Below are 16,503 nucleotides of genomic sequence, written 5' to 3' on the forward strand. Positions count from 1 at the left end.
ATTTATATTTGGAGAGAAATAAAGCAAATGTGGCAAAATATAAGCTGTTTAATCTAAATAAAGGTGTATGGATGTTTATTGAACTAATTGAAATTTTTGGTACGTTTGAAAATTTTCAAAGTAACAATCTGGAAAAAGAAAATAAAACTGAAAAATAAATAAAAAACAAACAACAGCAAAAAAAAGAATGAATAAGATCCTTTGTGATGAATTTAAATAAGCCTAGAAAACTAAAAATAAATTCAGTTCTTTAAAGAGTTAATATTGTTCAACTGTCCAGATAGAGCTACTGGAATTATAAAATCTTTATTTCTTAGGGTCACAGCCATTGCTCTCAGAACAGCCAAAGCAGTCAGCTTAATTACTCAATAATGCATCCCGTTCAGATTCATGGAGTATGTAACACCTCCCCTTACTGAGCCATTTCTAATTTTAAAACTCTTGAATAGAATTCTAGATGAGCTTTTTACCTGCTCATTGATTCATCTCAGAGTTGTTCAGGAGCTGAAGGTAAAACTATCAGGGAGCTTATTAGGTTTGACAGTGCTAATTCAAAAACAGCAGGCAGGCATTTTCATACAGTGGTTGTGTCTTTGAGTGGAAACAGGAGTCTTTTAAAGTCATTACATAATTGACCCTTAACTTTTCTTTTCCTGTCCAGAGTGCTATTGACTGGGTGAAATATCTTTTATCAATGTTGAGGCTCATATAAGAAAGAGAATGCAATAGAAATAAAACATGATAAAAACAAAAGAAATAAATGACTTAAACAAAAGGTAAAGGTATAATTACTAAGAGCAAAATTCAACTTCTCTTAACACTAAGTTACCTTGTTCTACCATGCAGATATTCTTTTAGATACCCCTACATCACCTAGGCAGCCACCTCTTTCTCTTCCTTATTAGTACTCACCCCCTGGGGAAGATGGCAGAGTAAGAGGACCCTAAGCTCACTTCATTTTGGGAATAAAACTAGACAACGCTCACATCAGTGTGAATAACAAAGTGACCCGAAGTGCCAGTGTGACCCGAAGACTGGGAAAACAAACTCTGAAGGCAGAGAAGAGGACACATTGAAGAGGGTAGGAAGAGTGAAGATGGAGTAGGGAGCAAAACAGACCATAGCTGTCCATGGGAGGGGGAGGAGGTAGCTGTGGGCACAAAGAAGGGCAAGAAAATGGGCTATCACACTGGGGAACCTGCATGAGGAAGACAGATCCCCCTAATATTAGGTTTTGAAAGTGAGAGGGGCTGAATTTCATAAGTTGTAAGAAACTCCTAACAAACAAAAATCCAGGACCAGGTGGTTTCAGAGAGGAATTCTACCAAGTATTTAAAGAAGAATTAACACCTATTGTCCTCAAACTATTCCAAAAAATAGAACAGAAAACTTCCAAATTCATTCTATGAGGCCAGCATTACCCTGACTCCAAAACCACTTAAAAACACCACAGAAAAAGAGAACTACAAGTCAATATATCTGATGAACACGGATGAAAAAATCCTCATCAAAATATTAGCAAACTGAATTCCACAATATATTAAAATCATCTACCACAATCAAGTGGGATTTATTGCTGGGATGCAAGTGTGGTTCAATAATCATGACTCAATCAACATGATACATCACATTAATAAGAAAATCATATGAACATTTAAATAGATGCAGGAAAAGCATATAACAAAATATAACATTCATTCCAAGTAAAAACCCCACCAGAGTATGTTTAGAGGAAAACATATCTCAAAATAATAAAAAGCATTATATGAAAAAACACAGCTAACATCATACTCAATGGTGAAAAACAGAGCTTTTTCCCTAAGGTCAGGAGCAAGACAACAGGATATCCACTCTCACCACCTTTATTCAACCTAGTCTTGGAAGTCCTAGCCACAACAACCAGACAAGAGAAAGAAATAAAAGGCACCCAGATAGGTAAGGAAGAAGTAAAACTTTCACTATTTGTAAATGATATGATATATAGAACACCCTCAAGTCTCCACCAAAAAAACTACTAGAACTGATAAATGAATTCAATAAGGTTGCAGGATACAAAATCAATATGTTGAAATCCATTATATTTCTACACACCAATAATGAATCAGCAGAAAGAGAAATTAAGAAAACATCCCATTTACAATTACACCAAAAATAATAAGATACCTAAGAATAAACTTAACTAAGGAAGGGAAAGACCTCTACTCTGAAAAACTCTGATCAAAGAAATTGAAGAAGACACAAAGAAATGGAAAGACATTCCATGCTCATGGATCAGGAGAACAATTATTGTTAAAATGTCCATAGTACCCAGAGTACTCTATAGATTAAAAAAAAAAGATTTTATTTATTTGAGACAGAAAGAGAGAGAGAGAGCATGAGCAGGGGGAGGTGCAGAGGGAGAGAGAGAATCTCAAGTAGACTCCCTATTGAGTGCCCTACATGGGGCTTGATCTCACAACCCTAAGATCAGGACCTGAGCCAAAATCAAGAGTTGGACGCTCAACCAACTGAGCCACCCAGGTGCCCCAGCAATCTACAGATTTAATGCAATCCCATTCAAAATACCAACAGCATTTTTCACAAAACTAGGAGAAAGAATCCTAAAATTTCCATGGAACCACAAAAGACCCTGAATAGCCAAAGCAATTTTGAAACAGAAAAACAAAGCTGGAGGTATAAAAATTCTCATGTTCAAGTTATGTTACAAAGCTGTAGTAATTAGGACAGTATGGTACTGGCCCAAAAATAAACACATAGATCAATGGAACAGAATAAAGAGTCCAGAAATAAATGCACAATTATATGGTCAATTAACTTAAGCAAAGGAGGAAAGAATATGCAATGGGAAAAACAGTCTCTTCAACAAATAGTGCTGGGAAAACTGGATAACAACATGAAAAAGAATGAAACTGGTCCACTTTCTTACTCTATACACAAAAATAAACTCAAAATGGATTACCGACCTGAATGTGATACCTGAAACTATAATAATCCTAGAAGAGAGCACAGGCAGTAATTTCTCCAACCCTGGTGATAACAAATCTTTCTAGATATGTCTCCTAAGGCAAAAGAAACAAAAGCAAAAATAAACTATTGCGACCACATCAAAATAAAAATCTTATGCAAGGCAAGAGAAATAACAAATATATCTAAAAGACAACCTACTGAATGGGAGAATGTATTTGCAAATGACATATCTAATAAAGGGTTAGCATCCAAAATATATAAAGAACTTATATAACTCAACACGCAAAAAAAATAATCCAATATCAAAATGGGCAGAAGACATTTCTTCAAAGAAGACATCCTGATGGCCAACAGACATATGAGAAGATGTTCCACATCACTCATCACCAGGGAAATGCAAATCAAAACTACAATGAGATATTACCTCACACCTGTCAGAATGGCTAAAATAAAAAAATAAAAATACAAGAAACAAGTGTTGGCAAAGTTGTGGAGAAATAGGAATCTTTGTGTTCTGTTGGTGGGAATGCAAACTGGTATAGTCACTGTGGAAGACAGTACGGAGGTTTCTCAAAAAATTAAAAATAGAAATACTCTATGATTCAGGAATTGCACCTACTTGGTACTGACCCCCAAAATACCAAAAAAAAAAAAAACCAAAAACCAAAAACACCTAACTGGAAGGAATATATGTGCTTTTGTGTTTACTGCAGTATTTAAAATAGCCAAACTATGGGAGCAGCCTAAGTATCCATTGATAGATGAATGGATAAAGAAAATGTGCTATATGTATACAATAGAATATTATCCAGCCACAAAAAGAATGAAATCTTAACATTTGCAATATGGATGGATGTAGAGAATATAATGCTAAGTGAAAGCCAGTCAGAGGAACAAATACCTTATGATTTCACTCATATATGGAATTTAAGAAACAAAACAAAGGGAAAAGAGAGAGAGACAAACTAAGAAACAGACTCAACTATAGAGAACAAATCGATGGTTACCAGAGGGGAGGTCAGTGAGAGGATGGGTGAAATAGGTGAAGGGGATTAAAAGTACAGTTATCTTTGATGAGCCCTGAATGATATATGAAACCGTTGAATCACTATATTGCACATCTGAAACTAATGCTGTATATTAACTACACTGTAATTAAAATTTTAAAAAATCAGACAAAAAATTAATAATAAAGAGTGACCTTGAGAGTTCCAGATCTTTTAGTGGCAGGTTCTACTCTTTAGAAAAGTTATAATGCTAATTAGTGAATTAACTACTAGATACTGCAAAAAGCATTTCCCCTCCCGTTTTAGAGAGCATGGCATATGCCCACATTTATATGGTTCATCAATAGTGCCTTTTTTTAATCTTTTTAAAATTTATGGTCTTTGCAATGCATTTATGAAGTGGTAGCCTTACCAATTGTTTTGGGGACTTTTTTTCTGTTTTCATAAAGAACACCAGAGCCTTCCAAACCTTCACATTTATTATCTCAAGTATATGGATACTCATGGAAGATAAATCTTCACTAGGTGAGCAGAAAAACAGCTTCTTCTGAACTTCAAACACTACAATGCCCCCAAAGGACACCAATTATTTCTATAGCACAGCAATTTACAGAGTATTTTAATCTGATCTCTCAAACCCAGATTTAAAGGAGCCTGAAACACTGGAGGTATGAAGTATTTTGTCACAGGAGAGTGACTCAGGTTTATATAGTCCAGTTAGTTGGTTCAATTTTAACTCCAAGAGAAAAGATCAGTTCTAAAATAAAAGCATTATTTGTAACAGTCCAAAAGTGCAAACAATCCAAATGTTCATCAACTGATGAATGGAAGAAAATGTGGTATATCCAGATAATTAAATAATATTCAGCAATAAAAATAAAAGAACTGATAATGCTACAACATGGATAAACCTTGAAAACATTAGGCTAATTGAAAGTAGCCAGTAATAAAAAAACACAATGGTATGATTCCATTTACAAGAAATGTCCAGAACAGGCACATCCATAGACACAGGAAGTTTATTAGTGGGAACCTAAGACTAGATGGACTGGTGGGAAATGGGGAATGACTGCTTATGGGTATAGGGATTCCTTATGGGGAAGTACTCAAAAATGATTTTTATCATGATTGCTCAATTCTGTGAATATACTAAAAACGAATGAATTGTAGAATTAAAATGGATGAATTGTATGGTATATGAATTTATATTTTAATAAAAAATTTTTTTAAGAATGGACAATTTGACTAAAAAGAACTGTGCACCAAAACTTTAACCAATGATATATAAATTCAGAGAAAATTAAAAAAAAAAAAAGGTGGGGAGAATTGGAGGGGAAGACGAACCATGAGAGACTATGGACTCTGAGAAACAAACTGAGGGTTCTAGAGGGGAGGGGGGTGGGGGGCGGGTTAACTTGGTGATGGGTATTAAAGAGGGCACATACTGCATGGAGCACTGGGTGTTATACGCAAACAATGAATCATGGAACACTACATCAAAAACTAATGATGTAATGTACGGTGATTAACATAATAAAAAAATAAAATAATAAGACATACCAAAAAAAAAACAACACAGGATGAATCTAATTAAATAAATGTTTAAATATATGACAATAGCAAGGAAATGCTTGCTATACTGGATATTTAAAAATTTGCCTTTTGAGTTTAAATGTGCAAGCAGTGGCCCAATACTTATTTAATCCTTTAGATAAAGTACACTAGGAAAAGAGCCCTATAATACTTGGCAAACATCAGATTCCTGATTATAGTTAATCAGCTTTATGACAGTGGGAATTAAATGTTACAGAGCTAGAATACATTAGAATACAAGCAACCATTCATAGACCAGTTTTTTTTAACACCTCACTTTCTCTTCTCTAAAAGGTATTTTTACTATCAACCCAATTCCTCCCTTGTGATAATTTTTTAAAAATTTTTTTTGTTGTTGCTTTTGTTTTTGTTTTGTTTTTTTGTTATTTTTGTACTTTTCTAATTATTATTATTTTTTAAAGATTTTATTTATTTATTTGAGAGAGAAAGAATGAGACAGAGAGAGAGCATGAGAGGGGGAAGGCCAGAGGGAGAAGTAGACTCCCTGCTGAGCAGGGAGCCCGATATGGGACTCGATCCAGGGACTCCAGGATTATGACCTGAGCTTAAGGCAGTCGCTTAACCAACTGAGCCACCCAGGCACCCTCTAATTTTATTTATTTATTTTTAAATTGTGCTGTCTTTTTTTTTTTATTTTCATTTTGTTTTTATTTTAAGGAGCGCTGGCTCTTTATGGGACTAAAGTAATATTTTCATGTGGCAAGAACCCTAACTGAGCAAAAGTACAGGCAATGAGAACACAGACTCCTGTCCATCCGTCCAGGCTCAGAGTTCCACTCCTCAGGGTCAACCCTTGTTGTCACCTTATTCTATTCTTTCAGAGATAGTTAAAGCAAGTAAAGCATTAGAAATATTTAAATGTGTCTCCAGGTTTATCAATGCATCCCAACAAGAGGGTGCAATAAATATGTTCTATTTTGCATCTGGGTTTTATCCTAGAGGTGTTTTATTTATTTATTTTTTCTTTTTATTTATTTTTTTATTCTTATGTTAATCCCCATACATTACATCATTAGTTTTAGATGTAGTGTTCCATGATTCATTGTTTGTGCATAACACCCAGTGTTCCATGCAGAATGTGCCCTCCTCAATACCCATTACCAGGCTAACCCATCCTCCCACTCCCCTCCCCTCTAGAACCCTCAGTTTGTTTTTCAGAGTCCATCATCTCTCATGGTTCGTTATTTTTTGAGAGAGAGAGAGAGAGACAGTGAGAGAGGGAATGCAAGCAGGGGAGTGGGAGAGGGAGAAGCAGGCTTCCCACTGAGCAGGGAGCCCAATGCGGGACTTGATCCCAGGACCCTGGGATCATGACCTGAGCCGAAGGCAGATGCTCAATGACTGAGCCACCCAGGCGCTCCTCTAATTATTTTTAAGGACTTTACAAGATTCCCAATTTTCTTCTAACTTTATGGTTCTTACTGAAAATAAATCTTATTTATCCTGGTTTTTAATCTTAAAATAATTTAACACTAGCATCTATTTAAAGAATCTACTCCTGAGCATAGTGTTTTAGGTTCCGATAAATAACCCATAAGGTGCAGAGTATATTCAGAAGAAATAAAGGTAAAGAATACAAAAATAAATAGGCTATTCAACAGCCCTTTTATTTATTCGTCAGAGAGAGAGAGGGAAAGAGAGAGAGCACACAAGCAGGGGGAGAGGCAGGCAGAGGGAGAAGCAGACTCTGCACTGAGCAAGGAGACGACGTGGGACTTGATCCCAGCACCCTGGGATACATGACCTGAGCCGAAGGCAGACGCTTAACCAACTGAGCCACTCAGGCGTCCCAATAATCACATTCCTAATAGAAAATTGACTTAGGACTTAAGATTGCTTAAGTCTTTCAACATAGAATGAAAGATATTATAAAATATTTTGTAGTTTGAAATAAAATACCTAGATAGCATTAAGAAATGAGTTGTACTTTTGTTTACCCAAATTTTAGACAAGCAGTACATAATACAATTTTAGCAAAAAAAAAAAAAAAAAAATCAGTATGTAGTAACTTATTGTTACAGGATCTTTTTCACCTTCCATGTCTGTGATTCTTGGTCACACCACTTTGAAAAATGGAGAGGTAGACCAGCCAGAGTGGTAGGCAGCAAAGCAAGGTTTATTGAGTGATAGTGGAGGGATAGTGCAAAGCTCCCAAAAAGGGAGGGAACCCGAGAGGTTTGCCCACTTAATTTTAACTTTAAAGAATAATATTTTACTATTAGAAAGTTTTCTTTTTCATTCACTAGAAGTTTTCTGTGGCCCTACTATATGACAGATACTTATCCACATGCCAGGAGTATGGCACAGCCCTTGCCCTCCAGGAATAGGAAGAGCATGTGGGTCAGAGTACATGTCACTTAGGTGTTGTGAGATATAACTTGGGTGTCTTTTCTCTGATTCTAAATGCTCACTATTGAAACTGTGGATGGAAAAATGTAATTTCAGCTTTGGAAAATTGTTTTTTTAAGTCCACATTTATTAGTGACTATAAATACATAATTAACCACAGAATTCACACACAAACATACATTTTAAGAAAAAGGTGTTTGGTACCCTCATCCCTACTCTGGTCTATAAAGAAATAAACATTTTATATAATATTATTTATCAAACATAAATTTAGTAAAATGGAAAGATATTCAGTGCTTATTTCATGTCACTGTGTGATCTAAGGCTATGGGGCAAAAGAGAGTATTACTGGGCTTTGAAGTGAAATCATGGTAAGTAGTAATAAGCCATCTTTTATTACTTGTTTAAGTATGGGAAGATCATTTAATCCTAGCTCTAAATGAGATTGATAATTATTTTAGATGAAAGAGTAATTAAAACAGGTTAAAAGACATGATGGCAATAAATTACCTAATCTAAATCTGTTTGGTTGTATATAGCATATTTTGGTACAGATTACATATTTAAATATATAAAGACAACAAAATAGCCTTATTAAGTAATAAGGGTAGGTCCAGGTTGAAGTGTCCATGCATCTTATTTTGGCAACATGTTTTTGCTGCTGCCCCTATTTGAAATGAACAAAAAGAATTACTGCATTTTCAAGCTAACCTTGTTTTCTTCCAAGAGAATAAGCATGCATTTCTCTTAACCCAGGTCTGACAACTTTGGTGGGCTTTGGCATTTTTTTTTTTTTCTTTTTGAAGGGAGACATGGTATAGTACATTAATGAGTGTTTATATCAATTTTTTTTCCTGAGTATATGCAGAAAGAATAAAAGACCCAAAACAGCAAGCAGAAATATAAGAATCTATAAAATTATGTCTTGCCTAAATGGTCATTTATCCTATGTGAGTGACTGGCTATGATTGTTTCCAGTTATATAACCTTTCAAGTTTGGAATCTGGTTGTTATTTAAAACAATAACTGATTTTAAGCATTATCCAATGATGTAGGGGAAAAACAAACAAACAAAAACTAGTCCTAAAAAGCCAGAGGTAAAATTTACCCAACCATGAGTGACTCTATGATGTGCACTTCATAGTTAAGTCAATTAACATTGATTCAAATGCATTTAATCCGAGTTCAGCAATGTCTGCAATCAAATTAAGGTAAAGATTCTAAAAGAGCTAAATTTTATCAATCAAATGACATTTAAAGTTGCTTTATTTCCTTCTTCCTTTTTGAGGAAAACAGATTGCAAAATTGGAGGTTTTCCAGTAAATCAAAATATTCAATGTCAAATGCGTTATTATTCATTGATAAAAATTTGAGTACAGTATAATATTTTAGAACATGCTGACATAATACCACATATTTTGCTCTAAAAAAATCAATAAAAATTAGATGTAGTTGTCTGTTTTCTTTCTTTCCTTCCTTCCTTTTCTTTCCTTCCTTTCCTTTTTCTTTCTTCCTTCCTTTTCTTTCTTTCCTTCCTTCCTTTTCTTCCTTTCTTTCCTCCCTTCCTTTCCTTTCATTCCTTCCTTTTCTTTCTTTCGTTCCTTCCTTTTCTTCCTTTTGTTCCTTCCTTTTCTTCCTTTCGTTCCTTCCTTTTCTTCCTTTCGTTCCTTCCTTTTCTTCCTTTCGTTCCTTCCCTTTCTTCCTTTCGTTCCTTCCCTTTCTTCCTTTCGTTCCTTTCTTTCCTTCCTTTTCTTTCCTTCCTTCTCTTTCTTTCTTCCCTTCCTTCCTTTTCTTTTCTTGCTTCCTTTTCTTTCTTTTCTTCCTTTTTTTCCTTCCTTCTCTTCCTTTTCTTTCCTTCCTTCCTTTTCTTCCTTTCCTTCCCTTTCTTTCCTTCCTTCTCTTTCTCTCCTTCCCTCCTTTTTTTTTTTTTTTTAAAGTAGACTCCACACCTAACATGGAGTTCAATGCAGGGCCTGAACCCATGGCCCTGAGATCAAGACCTGAACTGAAATAAAGAGTCAGATGTTTAACTGACTGAGCCACCCAGGCACCCTGTTACATTTTTTAATTAATACACCTGTTGAGAAGGAAAAAAAAAGGTCTCTATCCTTCAAGGTTCTTCTGGCTGGTCTAAGAATTAAATTGACATGAGACAGATTAACAAGAGAAAATCAAATTTAATTATATATGTGGAATCCATATATACATGAAAGATTCCAAAGGCAGGCAAAATGAGGTATACATGTCATTCTGAATTAAGGAGAAGGAGGGTTAGGAATCTGAGGCTAGAAAGGGAAGAAAGGCAATTCACAGAAAGCATGGAAAAATAAATGTTTGGTAAATAAATGTTTGCTGGGTCGTCCAGAAAACAATGGGAAATAGAGAGTACTTTGATCAAATAGGCCTTGATAGGTTGCTCCCTGTATACCATATTTAATTCATATTAACTATAGTTACTTATGGTGAGAACTCTCTTCCTGGAATAAGTTCTCTATCTAAATATTTTGAGGCAGTGGTGGGGCTTAGGGAGGAGGCAAAAAGTAAAACTTGAGTTTTTTGTTCCTTAATCAGCCTAAAATAATCTACATGCCAAAAAGACATTTTGGGGTGGCAAGTTTTATTTCTCAACACAACATAAACTTGATTAATTTCAAAAACATATTCTAAGGTTTAGAAACTAATCTTTTAGCTTATATTTTAAATGAGTTATAGCTAATATGGTTTATATTATGAGTGACACAAACATTCATAGTATATTTTATATCTTAATATACACAAAACAAAATGAAATTTTCTACCTTCACAAATAGTTTCAAAACTTGAAGGAAAACGGATACGATAGAATCATATTGTAAAAATTTTCTAATGAGAAATTCACATCCTTTGGGGATGCTAGAAATAAATGAACAGTCCCAAGAAAAGGAATATCAAAAATTATTTATGTTGCTGAGGTCATCAAAACAAATAGTGATACTAAACTCAGGAAAATGTTCTAATTACATTATAATACTTTGGGAGATTTCTGAAGCCTTATTCCTATGGTTACTTGAATATTTTCAGGACAAGAACAGCAGGACCCAGAGGAAGTATCCACTCCAGCCCTCAGGGGGGCAGCGGAGTGTTTTTGGTGATTTGTAAGTGATCCACACAGCATAAATTTATTCACTATCTTCCCACAAAGCCCCATTCAAAATTATGTCATTTTCTTTCTTAAAATACACATTTGTAATTGTAAATTTACATCCTGTCTTATTAAATAAGTAGTACTCTGTGTAAAGAGTATGATTTACAAAATTATTAAACACTCAAAAGTTGTCATTGCTTTCCCCTCCTCCCTCTCCTTCCCCCTCCTTCTTCTTCAGATATACAGCTTTTTTAAAAGCAGCAAGTCAGTACACATGCCCTAGGGACCACTGAGCATAGGTACCATTGTGGTAAGGGAGGCACAATTTTCATTGCCTTAGGTAATTTCAAGAACAGTATTCAGTTAATCATTCATATTTCCTATTCCTCCTATTATTTCTGGTGGAAAAATGAATTTATTCAACTAATTTTATACTGAATGTTAAGAACTCAGTCTCAAATATTTATTATTATTAACTGTTATCCATGTCTTAGTAATGGTATAGTATATTTACTCTGTTTTCTCACCACATTCCCTTGCCAGAGAAATGAGTGAAAAGAAGTACTCTATATAGGTAAAGAAGACTATTAAATGCCCTCTGCAATGTAACCCCCCACTTTTCTTATTGTTGTATTGCAGTTAGACATTTATAAACATATTTCTTTTTACTGTGAAGTCCATTTGAGCAGAGACTATGCTTTGCCATCTGTATTTTTAGGGTCTCTAGGACAGAACTTCTGGCACTAAAGTTCAGGGAGGGAAGAAAGGAAGAAAGGAAATGAAAGCAAAGAAATGGAAAGAATAATGGTACTTGGATAAAAATCTGGAAAGAGTTTTGTTTCTATTATTTTTTGCTGCATAACAAAATTCCTTAAAATGTGGTGACTAAAACCAATACCTAGTTAGTAGGCACTGCTCATCTTTGTTCCATGTTTTACTGGCTGAGGGCTTGTCTGGAGCTGGAGACACCAAGACAACTTCCCTCATATGTTTTGCACCTCAGCTTGGATGGATGGAAAGAGTAGGGCCTGGCTGGGTTACTCTAATTCTCTTTGTATTCTCTCATCCTCCAAAGCCACTTTCTCTTGATGGGAACTCTCTCCAACAAGTTAGTTCTTGACTTGGTGGCTGTTTTGTACCCCCACCCCAAAAATGGAAGCTGTACGACCTGTTAAGACCCAGAACTGGAAATTTCAGACTGTCACTTCTACTGTATTCTGTGAGTCAAAGGAGGTCACAGGACAGCTTGGATTTTAAAAGAAGAGTAAAAGACAGAACTTCTTGATGGGAAGAGCAGCATGGGCATATAGGTGTGGGAGGAAATGTTGATAGTCATCTTTGCAGAAATCTGCCACAAGTGGTAACAGCCTGTCACTGGGGTGTCATAGAAAACTATTTCTCAAACCAAACTGAGGAAGTATAATTTGGCAGAATTTTTGCCCCTTTATTACTTTTTAAGGAACGCATTAAAATATTGGCTGTAACACCTCGGCCTGACCAAAAACTGTTAATCAAATATGTCCTAAAAATATTTAGGATCATTTTAATCATGTCTAAAAGCATCTATAAATGTCTATTATTAATTAACTAGGAAATGTTTTAGAGAGATTGTGAATTGCCATATCTATACAAAGCTAGTTACAAAACTAACTAATGATTATAACTGTGAACTAATTTATAGAAGGGTCATGCATAGTCCTTCTGAGCTTAGAACCTTAGTGTATTTTTCTGGAGCACAGAGCAGCTGAAGGATAGGGTGATAAGCCACTTTGAAGATACAGTTGACTCTCAAACAATGCAGGGGTTAGGGGTGCTGACCACCTGCACAGTTGAAAGCCCACACATAACTTTTGACTCCTCAAAAATGACTAGTCTACTGTTGATCAGAAGCCTTACCAGTAACATAGTCTATTAACACATATTTTGTATGTTTATGTATTGTATACTGTATTCTTAAAGCTAAAGAAAATGTGAAGAAAATCACAAGGAACAGAAAATACATTTATAGTACTTTACTGTTAAAAAATCCATGCATAAGTGGACCCACACAATTCAATCCTTTGTTGCTCAAGGGTTAACTGTCATAACATTTCTTTTGAAATGTGAGTCATAATTATATTTAAATGGATTTGTGCATGTATTTACACAGGAAATTTGTAATAGAAAACCTAATATAATGGAAGCTTTTATTTTTCCTTTTTAAGTTTATTGTACCTGAATGAAATTTGTTATGTCATTGAAAGGAATTACACATATATGTAATGTAGGCTTCATAAAGATTTGAAAACATATGATATTACATTTCTATCAGATCAGCACTTTGGTTAGAATACACTTTGATTCTATTATGATTGACTTTCTTTCATGAGCACATACTCCATGGGGTTGGGAAAATATATCTAATTTAGAGGACTGTTACAGGAAATGTCAGCCCACAAATTAATATCCATTACTGGTCATCTGAGTGGTGATAACAGATGTTCACTGTGTTTTTATATTCTTAAAATATTTTTAAAAATACCTAGTGAACTATTTAAAATTATTTTAGCTTCAGAAGTTTTTAAATAAAATTTCTGGCAGTAATTTTTAAAACACTGAAAATATATTTATTCAGAGCCTCTTTTTAATGAAGTTGAAGCCATTAATTGATTGGAAAAGCCTGAACATGCTGTGTAGTCTCTGGTGATATAAGTGATTATTAATATGCATCTTTCTAATACAAAAGCATTCTGCATCTAATTTTATTAATTATACTATTTTTAGAATTCTGGCATCATAGGTTTATTAGGAAGCTAATATTTCAAGGTAAAACTTTGTTCCATAGACTTGTATAATTATTTCCCACTTTTGGTAACTAAGCTACTGAGCAAACAGACAAAAAAAAAAAAAATAATAACATGTTGACAGGATAAGCTATTTTTGCTTGGCTGCAATTGCCCAGAGCTTATATTTCAACTTTTTCCCTCTTAGGGAGTTGCCACTAATGTGACAATCCATCCATCCATGCTTCTGGTTATTAAAGGCAACCTGACAACCTTTTTAATCAATCACCTTGCTGTGCCAAGAAGTGGTAGAGATGTTGAGGGGAGACGTGAAGAATTACCTGAAATCTAAGGTCAATGATACTCTTTGCAGAGGGAACCACCCTAGGAATCTATAAGGTGAGTTTTTACTGGTCTCCTTCAATTTTTCTTTATTCTGTAATAACCTTGAGAAAACACCAGATAATTTGGGCAGGTCAGGAAGCAATAGCCCAATTTTTCAGAATTCTTAGAGTGGAAGCACATTCCTTCAAGGTAATACATTTTATTTGTACTACTTTCCAGTTTAACCTTAATCAGCTTCTAGATAACCTCCTAACCTGTAATTTTTCCAAGAAATTGAGGGTGTGTGTGTGTGTGTGTGTGTGATTTAAAGCAACTCTTGTCTAATAGGGGAAGTAGATTGTCTTTTGACTCTTCCATTTGCTTAGGATCCTAATCAAGGACTCGCTTTGAGAAACCTACATGTTTTTGTCTGATGGCCACAGCTACCCCCTTAATCACCCCCGGAGAGCTTTATCCTGTGCAACCTTCAACACACAGTTCTCACTGTACTCATCCTGGTTTTCTCCATGTCACACATACAACCCATTTCTATTTCTACTTTGGGGTCTTTGCTTTTGCTATTCCCCTGGTTTTGCGATTGCCTGAACCCTTTTACTCATTACTATGTAGAACGTAATCTGTCTCAGAAGTTCAACTCTATCAGTTTCCTCTGATAATATCACAGCCCTCTTTACCCTCACAATAATTTTTTTCTGACCTAAAGCAATTGCCCTCTGTTTAACAAATGATTATATAATGACTTATCTAAGTTTTTTATGATGTTATGTCTGTCAGTTTGTCTTGCAAGCTTATAAATTTGAAATTGAGGATTATATCCCTGTAACATATATCAGAAAGTTAGGGGCCCTGGGGTGCTTTATTGACTAATTTCTGCCAGTCACTTGACAATTAACACGAGATCAATCTCCTCTCACTATGTAAGATTCCACATTTCACTGAAGTGAAAAAATGCTTTTCTTTCTATATGGCAGACAAGTTTTTTAAAAAATATATTTTAGGGTGCCTGGGTGGCTCAATTGGTTAAGCAACTGCCTTCGGCTCAGGTCATGATCCCGGGGTCCTGGGATCAAGTCCTGCATCAGGCTCCTTGCTCAGCAGGGAGCCTGCTTCTCCCTCTCCCTCTGCCTGCCACTCCCCCTGCTTGTGCTCGCTCGCTCTCTGTCAAATAAATAAAATCTTAAATAAAAAATATATTTTAGACATATCCTTTGTAAGACCATTTTGCTCTGTTTATATTATTTTTGTTTGCTACTGTTGTGATTCCCTAATATTCCCTAGACCGCCCTGGTTTGATTAATTAAAATTCCTATTTCATTGTTGGTATGCAAGCATTGCAGTGACTGGAACATCATAACTTGATCTTCGCTGCTTCTACTAAAAAAAAAAGTCTGCATTGCTTATGGATAACCAGTTGGTATAAGGGGAGCTTCTTTGCTCTAATTTTTATATTCATAATTTATCCCTCCCTAGTTCTTTTTCATATTGTCTATCTTTATCAGGTCTCTAATTACATGAAGTACAGTAGCAAAATGGGAAAAAATGATCCTTTAATACAAAACTGTTTTCAATCAGGAACATTTCACTTCAAGACACCGTAATATGGTGAGAAAGAAGTCTGCTTAAAAATACAATTGTCATTCCTAAGTAATGTTCTTTTAATATAAGAAAAGATCCTGATTTGCTTTTTATAAAAGCAGAATTTTTCTCGCATTTAAAAATGGCAATAGGCAAATTACAGCTACAAATACAAAGCCGCCCCAAATGCTGTCATTCTTGTGCCAAACTAGAAATATTCCATATTGTGGCTTTTAGAAAATAAACAGCTGTTAAAAGTAATTGTTTTATAAGTATAACTGAGAGCATTACTGAGAGTAGACACTAAAACTTGTAGTGGATCACAAGCCTTGTTTTTTGTATAAGACGCCCACTTAACATGTCTGGATGTCTACAAACAAATTGATTGGCAGCAAGTTGGTATGTAAAGGAACAAGGAAAGCTCATATGGTTAGGAAAATAATACTGCTTTTACTTTCAAATGAAACAATGTTTGAGCGGAATGAGTTCTTGGGACTGATTAGGAATTAGTGCAAATAAATAGAAAAACTCTTCAGACAATTAAGATGTAATTAGGCTTTTCATCACCTCGCTACACTGATGTGCTTGTCCTTATTAACTTTGCCCCCCTTCTGACTCCTCACAGTTGTACTAAATATGCTCTTCCTCCCTGCCTCAGACTCAGTACCACAGTGGTTCTTGAAAGCCTGACAGGCAGGTTCTCCTAGTTTCCACGTCCTCAGGTTAGAATTAACCTAAGAACCCATCGCTGAGCTCACGA

Source organism: Leptonychotes weddellii, chromosome 8 (genome assembly GCF_054177405.1).
Source record: "Leptonychotes weddellii isolate Sample4059 chromosome 8, ASM5417740v2, whole genome shotgun sequence".
In the NCBI taxonomy this organism is placed as follows: domain Eukaryota; kingdom Metazoa; phylum Chordata; class Mammalia; order Carnivora; family Phocidae; genus Leptonychotes; species Leptonychotes weddellii.